The sequence below is a fragment of the Sus scrofa genome, chromosome 18 (assembly GCF_000003025.6).
Source record: "Sus scrofa isolate TJ Tabasco breed Duroc chromosome 18, Sscrofa11.1, whole genome shotgun sequence".
NCBI classification, from domain to species: Eukaryota; Metazoa; Chordata; class Mammalia; order Artiodactyla; family Suidae; genus Sus; species Sus scrofa.
This window is the reverse complement of record NC_010460.4, coordinates 46,640,823-46,653,188: the sequence shown is the minus strand read 5'-3', so window position 1 is coordinate 46,653,188 and position 12,366 is coordinate 46,640,823. Positions and strand designations below refer to the sequence as shown.

At 44.8% G+C, this 12,366-nt stretch overlaps 1 long non-coding RNA gene across 2 annotated transcripts in view; it reads right to left on the bottom strand.

Annotated features, from left to right (window-relative positions):
- Positions 1-12,366, bottom strand: part of LOC102164754 — a 179,163-nt gene that overhangs the window by 39,297 nt on the left and 127,500 nt on the right. For both annotated transcript variants that reach the window (XR_002340475.1, XR_002340476.1), the window contains exon 3: positions 2,820-2,916. This is a non-coding gene — a long non-coding RNA (uncharacterized LOC102164754). The remainder of the gene's footprint in view (positions 1-2,819; positions 2,917-12,366) is intronic.

The following is a 12,366-nucleotide window of genomic DNA, read 5'->3' as shown; positions in this document are numbered from 1 at the left end:
TCCAAGAGCCTGCAAGAGAACCTATAAATAGGCCCTCGGAAAGCACTGCCTCCTTGTGCCAGAAAGTCCTTACACTGGGGTGAAAGTTGGTGGGATGAATATCTAGGAGGTGTGTGTGCAGAGGGGGGGATTCTTGACAACCTGCTGGATGTAAGGAAGGGAAGAAGCTGAGGACTTTTAGGTTGATTGCAGACATAGGAGGGCAGGCCCTCCCCTAATGGTCATGTGGCCTCAGCAGTGCAGGGGGAGGCCCCCAAACCACTGGCCTAAACATTTACAAGATTGAAATCAAGCTAATGAACAGTCACACGAAATAGCTCCTATCCTCCTATCTTAAAAAATATGCCTTCAAAGTAAATTGGAAGTCGGATCCTCAAACAGTGAAACAGAAACTTTAATCAGTTTGGGCTTCTGCACCAAAATGAGCCACATCTTAAAATTCTTGAGTAGGAAATAACTATATTCTTCATCCTTTAAATACACACACACACACCCAGAGTTATAGTCATCCCTTAGGAAAAAATAGTTTCCAGTGTTTTAAAAAAAAAAAAAAACACCAAAATTTATATAGGAAGCTCAGAATCCAACTCTATTGAACTTGTGAAACAAACATGTACAAATGGAATTTCCTGCCTATAAGGAAATGGCTGCTCTCACTTAATTGTCTCTCCCCTTTCATATCCTCCCGAGAACAAGCCACACTCTCCTTCTTTGTACATTTTCCAACTCAATATTCCATCCTTGGTGTCCCCTAAGAGCGAAGGGTCTTCAAGCCTCCCCAGTGACTGACAGTGTCCAGTCCCGTGACTTCGGGGAACATTTTGCAGGTTACCATGGGTTTGGGGTCCAGAACAGAGAAGAGCATTTATAACATGTCACACTGGTGGACCTTGCTTTACAGTGTGTATAATCCAGAAGCATCGAGTGGCACAGGAAGCAGAGAAGCTGGGCCCACTCTGATCTACCAGGAGGGCTCTGCCCTGGGAACCCCCAGACTCAGGTGCACTGAACTGCTGCCCGCCCTTCCTGGGCAGCTCTGTACAGCATCCACACCTATTCTAGTTCTTCTTAACACCCCATGCTCGCACCCTCTGTTGAGCAAATAAAAGAGCCTCATGGGAAGGGAGGGGCCCAAGAGCTCCCATTTCCCTGGTCTTACCTTGCCCGCAGAGGCCACTCATCTTCATTTCTGGCAGTGATTTTAACAAGGTCTTTAATTTTATCCTCTCTCATCCCCTCTGTAATTACCATAAACTTCATTCAAATACTCTGTAAGGACCTTTAATATATAATGTATAATTAAATATGAAAGGATCCCTGAATCCCTTTGAAAAATGTCACAACCTGCTGTCATGTGAATAAAATGATTGCCTGGTACTTGTTTTATACTGATTTTCCTGGACGTGACACAACACAGCCCAGGAAAAGGACTGCTAGGCATCTTTTCATTTACCTAATACTGCCCTTACTCCTTTTTTTTTTTTTTTTTTTTTTTTTGTCTTTTTCTTGCCATTTCTTGGGCCGCTCCCTCGGCATATGGAGGTTCCCAGGCTAGGGGTCGAATCAGCTGTAGCCACCGGCCTAGGCCAGAGCCACAGCAACGCGGGATCTGAGCCACGTCTGCAACCTACACCACAGCTCACGGCAGCGCTGGATCCTTAACCCACTGAGCTAGGCCAGGGATCGAACTCCCAACCTCATGGTTCCTAGTTGGATTCGTTAACCACTGAGCCACGACGGGAACTCCTGCCCTTACTCCTTTTTATGAAGACAACAACACACCAAAAATGAACTTGGAAGAGTGGGATACTCCAGTAGTTCGATAGTAATGATCAAGGCATGCCTAGTCATGGCTTTCAAGGACAATTTACCTCGGATGTGTTCTTTTCCCAATAGGATACCTGTTATTTCTTCTTCCTCTAAAATTTCCCTCCTATTTGTAAAGCGGCTGCCCAGGCTGAAACTTGCTGCATCACAGCAGTAAAGGGAAAGAGAATACAATTCCAAGGAGAAATATATTAAGCACAGACTTATTTTTCAGCATCTCCTCTGGGTTCCCTCTCCTGCAGGACTAACGCCTAATGATTCCAGGAAGTGAAAGCAATTAAATTTCACTTGGTGTAAAGTTGAAGAAATTGTCCCATGTGAAAAGAATGTTTCTTTGCCACATTCCATAGGTGGCAATAAACAGGCAAATTTCACTGGTTTTGACATAGTAGTACTAGAGCTTTCACAGGGCTCAGGTTGATTTCATTTTAAAAAGTTGAATTTATGGGACAGAGGCCTGAAAGGTTTGTACTGACATGTTTAAAACCCTCTTTTAAAAAGTGGCATATTGCATCGTTCCATTTAAGTGTTCACACCGCAGACTGAAACATAATCTGTTTACTGAAAAAACAACTTTTTATGGCGCTGTGAATAATTTCCCATTGAAAAAGAAAACAATGTACAATATTTTAGTGCTTTGTGAAACATCTGGAAATTTTTCGTCAGTTGCTAAGGCTATTAAGAATTTGCATCCACATTCAAACTACTGATTTTTTAATTTAAGGCAGAACAACTTGAAACATACTGCGGAACGAATCTCAAAGCAACAGCTTCCAAAGGCCCACTGCAGGCACTCAGAGACAAAGCAGTGACGCCACCGAAAAGCAGGTCTGCTTTCAGAGAGAGCCCATTAGGGATGTTTGGCTTCTTCGTCCTCACTTTTCTACGCACAGTGTAAAGTGGATTGTATTTGTAGGGTTCTGCCAGCTACCCTAACAAATAAACCCCACATCGTAGTGGCTTAACATAGGGAAAGTTTGTTGTCTGCTCACCTAATCGTCCAACGTGGGTGTGCCGAGTGGGCAGGCAGCTTCCACATCCAGACCCAAACTGCTTCCATTGCTGACTCTACCTCTTCCACAGGGAGCTCTGCAGCAAGGAGAAAAAGGATGGAGATGAAGTGATGCCCAGTAGGCCCACTTATGTCCCGTGAGCAAACCAGCCACAGGGTAGGGCGAACTGCAGGCTGGTCCCAGGGAGGCCAAGGAAAGGGTTTGGCCAACAGCGAGCCAGTCCATAGATCCCAGTCCATACGTTACAAGATTAAAACTTCTTTCCAAATTCCAGCATGCTCCGAGTTCATTATTCACTCATCCAGTCCCCCTTGTGGGCTCTGTGTAAAGCACTTTCCTGAAGGGCCTGGGGATTCGGGACTAACAGGGAAGGAAAGCCACTGCCCTGAGACAGTCTTTCCTGATCTCAGCTCCAAAGGCTTTATTTGTGAAAATGTGAAACAGGATCAATGATAGAGACAGGAGGTGCACATTAACTGATTCCAGCTCTGGAAAAGTATACAAGCTTTAGGGTCAAAAGTCCTTTTTGCATTTCATTCGTGTGTGTGTGTGTGTGTGTGTGTGTGTGTGTGTCTTTTTAGGGCCACACCCCAGCATATGGAGGTTCCCAGGCTAGGGGTTGAATCGGCCTATACCACAGCCACAGTAATGCCAGAGCCAAGCTGTGTCTGTGACTTACACCACAGCTCATGGCAACGCTGGATCCTTAACCCACTGAGTGAGACCAGGGATCCAACCCACAACCTCATGGATGCCAGTCAGATTTGTTTCCACCGAGCCACGACAGGAACTCCTCATTCTATTCTCCTTTTCTTCTAAAACCATCATTTCCCCACAAGAGCCCTTCATGCAAACTTAGGACTCAGGTACTCTTTGCAAAAAAGCCCTTCTCTTTATTTAAGTGCTGATGTGCAGGTGCGATACTCAGACCTACGGTGATGTAGGGATGGGAGCCAGTTTCCCTAAAGAGCAGGTCCACCTTGAAAAGGTGAATTAAAATAGAAATAACCGAGGGTCCCTGAGAGTTCTTTCTTTCCCACCTTGTGCCTTCTTCTTCTGCCCAACTTATGTGGGCAGCTCTTCTCTGCGCCACCATCAACTACGATCCCACTTCATCATCTTAGGATAATTGCATGTTTGCCTGTAGGCCCCTCCCTTGGATGATACACTCAATATCTCGTTTATCCCTAACACCCAGCACAGACTTTGGCTCCTAACAGGTGCTTGCTAAGCATTTGCAGAGTGGAACTGAATTGAGTGCAAGTTAGAAAAAGATAAATTTCCTAAGACAGTAAAAGAATCAAAGAGCTACTAGCGTTCAAAGGAGAGAACCAGGCATCTGGCTCACAGGGGGAGGGAAGGGGGGGAAGATTTCCTGAAGCATTTGAAGTGGACTTTAAAGGAAGGATAGAATTTCAACCAAGCAGAATTTCAGGGATGGCCCTGCAGGCAGAGGAACAGCATATGTAAAGGAGCAAACAGCATCCTCAGAGGAGAAAAAGCAAAGATGTATTTGAGGACTAGCTAGCATTCTTGCTTCTCTGGTGCTTAAGGTATACGAAGGGAGGGATGAGAGACGGGGATGGAAAGGGAGGTTAGGACAATTCTAGAAAGGGCTGTGATTCTCAGGCTGGCACGTTTCCGTTTAATTCTGTGGCCACCGGGGAACTGGGGGAGGTCTGGTACCAGGAGGATCCGTCTGCCAGGGGGACGGGGATGTGGTGTGTGTGGGAGAGACTGGAAGAGAAGAGGCCCCCGCAAGCCCTGATGACAGTGCAGGTGCCGGGGCCCTGCCTGAGGCAGTGGACAGTGAGGAGGAACAGGGCAGGAGGAGTGTGGGCATAAGGCGAAAAGCCCACAGCTTTTGATCACTGATCAGCTATTAAGGAATGATGACCCGGGAGGAGGGCTCGGGGTGAGGGCCAGGAACGGGGACTCTGGAAGGGAGAGGACTTATTCGGTGAATGAGGGAAAGGTAAAGAAATTCGGTTTTAGACATTTTGAGCTTGGAGTGCTTAGGAGAGGAAGAGGAGGGACTGGGAAGCAGGACATTGAATGGCACATGCACAGGGAACTGGCCGTGCAGAGCTGTTGCGGGACTGGGGGGGAGGGGGCAGGGGGACAGACGACCGCATGACCCAGGCCTTGTATTTGTGCACTTTCTCACACTGAGACTTTTAGCATTGCCTCTGAGTTTATGAATGCAGCCCTTGACTGCGTGGGTGTTGGAAATTTAATAAATATAAACTTTAAAAGGACACCACAATTTTGCATCCTACTGAACTACTTACTCACTGTCCTAACATACAGGGAGACTTAAAAATCAGTGTCTTTTAATATCTCTGGCTAGAGGTCCCCTCATAACCTGCATTAACCTCCAACTGCAGCAATCTTTCCACTGAACCATAATTGCTGCAACCTTACCCTGTCCCCCCTGCCTGCGGGATGGCATGGCATGAGAATCCCGGTAGCCAGCCTGACCTCTGGTAGAGAAAAGGCAACTGAAGAAATAAACATTTGGGGAGGACTGGTGAGAAGGAGGGAAGTCGTCTTTGTTGAAGCGATCGCTCCAGACAACAAAGTAGAAAAGGACTGCATAGAAGAAAGGCGTCTTCCTTTCAAAAACTGCCACAAAACAATCTCATAGCCTTAGCAATCTTACCTAACACACAGCGGCTCTCAAATGCAAACCATCTCAAAGGCACCGCCTTTGTGTGCCCTTTCCTGACATTATCACGCAAGTCCTGTCCAACTCTGCGTTGGGATGCAGGGGACGAGATGGGAAGAGGAGGTGCCGCCCCAGTTCTTTCTAACAACTCCAGCCTCGTTTTTTGAACACTGTACGAATCGCTCCAAGAAGCTCTCTAACCGCCTTTGCTATTCCTCACTCCCTTTGGCTCCTGAGTGAGGATGGAAGGAGAGAGATGAGGTCAAGAGGGGGGAGGTTTAAGCAGATTTGAAGACGAGGGGCAAATATTCTGGCCCGTTTCCTTCCCATTTAAATGCTAGGCAGACGGTTTCAGGAAGAAAGAAAACACACTGGCCAATTATGATAAGAATATACTTCTGATACACCTGTTTTACTTTGCACAGCCGACTTTGATGACCTGAATTGTACCTACGCCATGGTATAAATTTTCGCTGAGATCTTTATCTCATCCTGACACCAATTAGCACATGAGTTTCAGCAGAAGAATCTACAGCAATTTAATACACACCTTGGAAGAAAAGGAAACACTAATCGAAATGAAGACTGTCTCAAAACCAACCGAACAGGTGTGCATTTCCATAATGGCTACACAGTTCAGCCCCATAGTAGTGTCTGCGCCTTTTGCTTGTGAACTGAATTAGTAATCTTCACGTGGCCTGTCCCAGTGATTGAAATAAATTACTTTGTTAAATTGCGAAGCAGGTTGACCCATCTGTTGGCCCACGAATGTTCAGATTCTCAGAGGGTTTATTATTCCAAATAATGACTGCCATATGCAGCGGTAAACAGTTCTTTTAAAACCGACTGAAGGATTTGGTGCGACTGTTGAAGGCAATTTATAAAGCTTTTCGTGTTCTCCTAAAGGATCTGCCCTTCAACTAACTTCCACGAAAGTTGTCTTGAGTGGTTAATCCTCATGAGAAACCTTGTTCTCTTTGGAGAGGAAAGAGGGCAGGGAGAGCAGAAACGTCAGTTCTGGGAGCACCCACTGTGTGCTGGGGGCGAGCAGGTACACGAGCCCTGCTCCGCGGAGGCTGTGCCACTGATGTTAATAACGCAGAGGAAACGGGACATCCGAGAGGACAAGCCGCGCCTCCAAAGACAAATGCTAAGGTGCAAACAGGGACTCAAATCCAGTCCACTGACTCTAAGACGCACTGTGCAATTTCCTCCCAGCCCGAGCGTTTACACTGAGCGGCACACTGAGCGTGCTGTGCCCTCGCAATCCCAAACTGTGAGCGAACAGGGGTGTCACTCTACTGGTTCTGCAGACAACACCGTTCTGAGGATGCTTCTTTCATTTGCTCCATCTCCCTAAGAAAGATGGATCTCCTTTAAGGGGGAGAGGGCAGGGCTTTGAACTCCCATTGGCAAGAATCTACTAGGAATGTCTTCAAGACAAAAATCTGGGGGTCGTCTTTGCATATGTGGCTTTCCTCCCTTTAGATCGTCCTCCTGTTCTAACCTCCGGGGAAGATGCGTGCTCTGCTCACACCGGGTCCACGGGCCAGCCATGATTTGTTCATGATGTTCAGTGACTCGCTGTGGCCAGATTACAGATGCTAAATTGCTGATGGATGGCCCGAAGCCAGCACATGGTCGGCTCTTCTGGCCTTCAACAGCAGTATTAATCATGTGTGGAAAGGCATTTTCCCCCCTCTGTGAAAAATGAAATGGCTAATATACAGGATGGAATGAGTGCCCTGGAACAATTCCTTTCTAAACGGGAAAAGAATAAAGCTATTAAAAGAATCAGCTCTTGTATGTGACATGATGACAGTGGGATTTTTCTGACGAGCTAAATGAATAAGCTCCCTCGCCTTTGATTTATGCCCGTACAGAGGCTTTCAAAGCTTCAAAAGGCACAGAGCACCTTTGGACATGCCGACAGTCTGCTTCTCCCTTTACTTAAAGGAAGTGAGAGGGGAAGACCAGGCCAAAGGCAAGCCTTTGACAGGCAGAGACCTGAAGAGGTCAGCCCCTAAGTGCCGGCAACGGAAGGGAGAAGGGGTGCCTTGGGTGGGAGTGCCAGAACCTTCTGTTGAGGAGGTTGCCCTCATTTCAACAGCTCCCAAGGCACCTCTGCAGGGGTCAAATCCAGGCCCTGCCTCTCGGTTGGTCTCCTCCCAAACCTGAGGGAAGCCAACCTATTCCTTGACTGTCACCTGGAGTCCTATAGAAGGGACGAGAAATTAGCATGGGTCTTCACCTCCACCAAAAATGGAACCAGGAAAAACAAAGCCCACATTCAGAGCCTTGCAAAGGACTTAAGATATAAAAACCTATTCCTGGAATTCCCATCGTGGCGCAGTGGTAGCAAACCCGACTAGTATCCATAAAGACATAGGTTCGATCCCTGGCCTTGCTCAGTGGGTTAAGGATACAGCATTGCCATGAGCTGTGGTGTAGGTCACAGATGTGGCTCAGATCTGGCATGGCTGTGGCTGCGGTGTAGGCAGGCAGCTGCAGCTCTAATTCGACCCCTGGGCTAGGAATGTCCATATGCTGCAGGTGTGGCCCTAAAAAGCAAAACAAACAAACAAAATCAATTCCTGCAGAGGAGTGTGTTTATCTTCGGAAAAGATTGCAAGCATAATGTCCCCTGAGAAAACGGTTTTTTTTTGAATTACGCATTTTTAAATTTTAAATCAAGAGCAATGTGTACACAGTCAGAAAAGCATAAAACATCAGACAAACCCAAATTCAGAGAAACTCACATCCAGAAATATTCTACAAAATAACCTGCTAGTACTTTTCCAAAGTGATGAAAGACAAAGAAAGACTGAGGAAGAATTACAAACTAGAGAAGAGTAAGCAGAGATGGTAACAAATGCCCTGTGATCGCAAATGGGCGCCTGGACCAGATGAAGGGCAGGAGGGAAACAAAAAGGACGTTTGTAGATGAATTAATAGTAGTTAACAGTTTATCTGCAACTTGGTTAGTAATGGTCTATTAATGTCAATTTTCTAGTTTTCAATCATTTTACCGTGGTTATGAAGAGTTCCTATCGTGGCTCAGTGGTTAATAACAAATCTGACTGGCATCCACGAGGATGCAGGTTTGATCCCTGGCCTTGCTCAGTGGGTTAAGAATCCTGTGTTGCCGTGAGCTGTGGTGTAGGTCGCAGACACAGCTCAGATCCTGCATGGCCGTGGCTCTGGCACAGGCTGGCAGCTACAGCTCCGTTTAGATCCCTAGCCTGGGAACTTCCATATGCTGTGGGTGCAGCCCTGAAAAGCAAAAAAATAAATAAATTTTTTTAAATGGTTATGTAAGATGTTAACATTCAGAGAAATCTTTGTACAGTTTTTGCAAGGGTTTTTTTGGTAAGTTTTTTTTAATAAGGCACCGATGCAGAAAGGGCTGCAATGAAGAATAGCAGCAGCCCACAGGTCCACTGCTCCTCCATCCCAGTCCTGGGCCCCAGAAGCAACCACTTTTCACTCTTTCAGCCTTTTCTTCAAGTAGTTATTCATGTATCACTAGATATAATGCTTAAAACGCTAGGCCTTAATTTATTAATTTTAGACAATAACTACTAACTTCCTGTCCTAATGGATTAGAGTTCAGCTCACTCTCAGCCCCCACTGTTCTTTATTCTGTTGTTGTGGTTCTTTTTAAATTCTTTATTCTTTTTTTTAACTTTTCTATTTCAAAATAATTTTGGACTTTGGGAAAAGTAGAAAAGACAGTGGCGTTCCCGTATGCTCTTCACCCAGCTTCCCCTAATGTCAGTGTCTTGCACAATCACGGTACGATGATCAAAACCAAGATATCAGCCTTGGCGAGGTGCTACGAAGTATAGTACTGACTTAATAAAGTCAGTAAGGATTCCTCCGCTCTTTGCTACTGTCCCCTTTCTGTTCCAGGATCCCATCCAGGGCATCACATTGCCTTTGGTGGTCTTCTCTGGTCTAGCATGGGCCCCTCAGTCTTTCCTTGACATACTTGAGCAGAACTGGTCAGATATTTTGTAGAATGTCCATCAGTTTGTCCGATGTTTTCTCAGGATTAGGCAGAGTTACAGGTTTGTGGAGGGAGAACCACAGAGGTGATGTCCTCTTTGCAGCGTTTTGTGGATAAGACATCATCATGCTCCGCTGGTGGGGGTGTTAACCTGGATCACCTGTTTAAGGAAGTGCTGGTCAGGTGTCTTCACTTGTTTAAGGAAGTGCTGGTCAGGTGTCTTCACCTGTTTAAGGAAGTGTTGGTCAGGTGTCTTCACTTGTTTAAGGAAGTGCTGGTCAGGTGTCTTCACCTGTTTAAGGAAGTGCTGGTCAGGTGTCTTCACTTGTTTAAGGAAGTGTTGGTCAGTGTCTTCAGGGAAGCACTACTAATTTTCCCTTTACATTAGAAGCAACTTATTAAGTCCAAAGTGCATTCAAGGAGAGGAAAATTTCCAATTCCTGGAGGGAAAAGTATCAAAGAATTTGCAGAAATTCCCATCGTGGTGCAACAGAAACAAATCCAACTAGGAACCATGAGGTTGCAGGTTCAATCCCTGGTCTCAGTGGGTTAAGGCTCCAGCATTGCCATGAGCTGTAGTGTAGACCACAGATGTGGCTCGAATATAGTGTGGCTGTGGCTGCGGCGTAGGCCAGCAGGTATAGCTCCAATTCGACCCCTAGCCTGGGAATCTCCATATACCGTGGGTGCAGCCTTAAAAAAAAAAAAAGAAGGGAGTTCCCGTCGTGGCGCAGTGGTTAACAAATCCGACTAGGAACCATGAGGTTGCGGGTTCGGTCCCTGCCCTTGCTCAGTGGGTTAACGATCCGGCGTTGCCGCGAGCTGTGGTGTAGGTTACAGACGCGGCTCGGATCCCGCATTGCTGTGGCTCTGGCGTAGGCCGGTGGCTACAGCTCCGATTCAACCCCTAGCCTGGGAACCTCCATATGCCGCAGGAGCGGCCCAAGAAATAGCAACAACAACAACAAAAAAGACAAAAGACAAAAAGACAAAAAAAAAAAAAGAAGAAGAATTTGCAGACACATGTTAAAAACACCACAGTAATAAACAAACATTTTGAGGAAACTACTTTGAGACTATGTAAATTTCTCGTTAAACTTTCATCCACTATTTTTAGTGGATCTTGTCTGCAACATTTATTACTATAGTGTTCTAACTATGATTTTTTTCTCATTTCTTCTACCTTTATTGATTGGAAGTCTTCACTGGGGAAGATTGTTTTCCCTTTTCCATCGTGTTTTGTATTGATTTAGTCATGAATTTATATCAGTGTAAATTCATGAATATTTATTTTATCATTTGGGTTATAATCCAATGCTGCCATTATTCATTTTGCTGCTCAAATTTTCCAGCTGCAGACATTGGGAATTCTTTCGAGTTGGCTCTTGTATCATTTAGCTATGCCTCCTCTCCTTCTCTTTCTTTTCAGGCACAGGTTTGATCCCCAGCCCGGCGCAATGGGTTAAAAGATTTGGTGTTGCTGCAGCTGTGGTGTAGGTCGTAGCTGTGGCTCGGATAAAGCCCCTGACCCAGGAACATCCATATGCTGCAGGTGCGGCCATAGAAAATTAATTAATCAGTTAATGGATTAGTCAATTAATTAAATAAATAAATGTGAGTCTGTATCTCTGTCTCCAGTTCAGCATCACCAGATTCACTCTGAGTCCCTTTCTTTCATGGTGAGAAACCAGATTCTCATGAACTGCAGTTGCTCATTGCTAGTGTATAGGAATAGAATCGGCTTTATATATTGATCTCGTGTCCTGAAACCTTGCTAAACTCACTTTCTTCTTCTAGGAGCAAGTTTACAGATTCTTCAGGATTGTCTACATAGGCAATCATGTTGTCTCCAAACAGAGAGATTTATTTCTTCTTTTCCAATATATATGTCTTTTCTTTCTTTTGCTTCTCAATTTTACTAAGACTCAAGAGAGCAGATCCTTGTTTGCTCCCAGTCTCTAGGGAAACGTTTTCAGTCTCTCACTATCAAGTATAATGTTACCTATAGATTTTTTCATGATGCCCCATGGTTGAGGCATTCCTCAGGTTGAGGAATTTTCTTTCTATTCCTAATTTGCTAGGACTTCTTATCTTGAATGATTATTCAATTCGCCAAATGTTTTTTATGCATCCATCGAGAAGAACCACACGGCTGTTAATATGGTGAATTATATCCATTGATTTGAATGATCCACCAGGCTTGCATTCTTGAGATAAACCTCACTTGGTCCTGATGAATTATTACCTTTTTTTGTATTTTGTTGGATGCAATTTGCTTATATCTTGTTGAGGATTTTTGCATCTATATTAATGAGAGATATCAAGCTGTTATTTTATGTTTTTGTGATATCTCTGGGTTTGGAACTAATAAGGGTAAGATATAGAGATGGAAGAGGAGCTGATGGAGAAAAACCTCTCAAGATTGCCTATCACTTTAGAGTCTGAGTAAGATGCAAATCAGAGCATCGAATGAAGCAAAGTGAAGCTTAATGACATAAATCTATAGATGCAATTTTTTAAAACATGATTTTTACAAACTGAAATATATGCATAGATTTTGTATGTACATATTTATACATATATATATACACAAAATTAGTGTTCAGAACGAATTCTGTTTTTTTCCTGAAGGATTTTGGAACAGTTGACGCTGGCAAAGCCTAAGCCTTCTTCTCTCTATTCTGCAATTAGAACAAATTTGGCCAAGGTCCTCCTGGATCTCCTATTGTCTTATGTTGACAATAATATCAACTGCACTCTCCTGAGACTTACTAATTAAATTTCAAAGTTTAATCCAAAAAAGTGCCCACATCTTCTATTCATACGCTGACCTTTTTGGTAGTTGGAGG